We start from the raw sequence: 811 nt of genomic DNA, 5'->3' as shown, positions 1-811 counted from the left end.
AACATTCTCTATCATGATCCATGCATTGATCCATGCAGAAGTGAAAGTAATCCATCTTCCTCGCACATAAACAATTCCTTGGTTGATTCCATATAAATTTACGTAAAACTCTTTCACCACAAGGCCAACTACGACGACAGTGATATAACAAAACACTTCCCAACGTCTCTGCACAATTATCTCTTCCACTCGAGTATTTGGTGTGTTGAATCCAATTCACAAATCCTCGTTCTTTGATTAATCTTTTCTTCATCAGCAACTTGTTGATGATTCACTGCGCTTCCGCACTAATGAACTTTCACCGATTGAAAACTCGCATTTTGGGATTATCAGGGGAATTGGACGCCATAGGAATGAAATTGACAGAGTTTTATTTCATTCTTGGGGGAAAAATATGAACTAGAGTTTGAATTTTTAAGTTTAAAAAGACTATTCCCGCCAAAAAACCGTCAAAAACCGCCATTCGAACATAAGAAACCATCATCTTACCGGTCTCGCCATCGGTGGGGTCGATGGCGCCGTCAGCGCGCTCTGTATTAGTTTTGTCTGGACTCTCGGGAAAAACCCGCCGTCAGCGCCGTCGGCGCCCAAGGCAAAATTTTCACAGTTTCACTCTGGTCCGAATGCGTTTCAATTTTTCTTTATGGATCCAATTTTTAAGATGTTTAAAAGGGTAAATAAGAGTAGTTGAGCTTAATGTCGAACATAAGAAACCATCATCTTACCGGTCTCGCCATCGGTGGGGTCGATGGCGCCGTCAGCGCGCTCTGTATTAGTTTTGTCTGGACTCTCGGGAAAAAGCCGCCGGCAG

This window comes from Phalaenopsis equestris, unplaced genomic scaffold, assembly GCF_001263595.1.
Source record: "Phalaenopsis equestris unplaced genomic scaffold, ASM126359v1 Scaffold000777, whole genome shotgun sequence".
NCBI classification, from domain to species: Eukaryota; Viridiplantae; Streptophyta; class Magnoliopsida; order Asparagales; family Orchidaceae; genus Phalaenopsis; species Phalaenopsis equestris.
Note: the sequence above shows the minus strand (reverse complement) of the source record.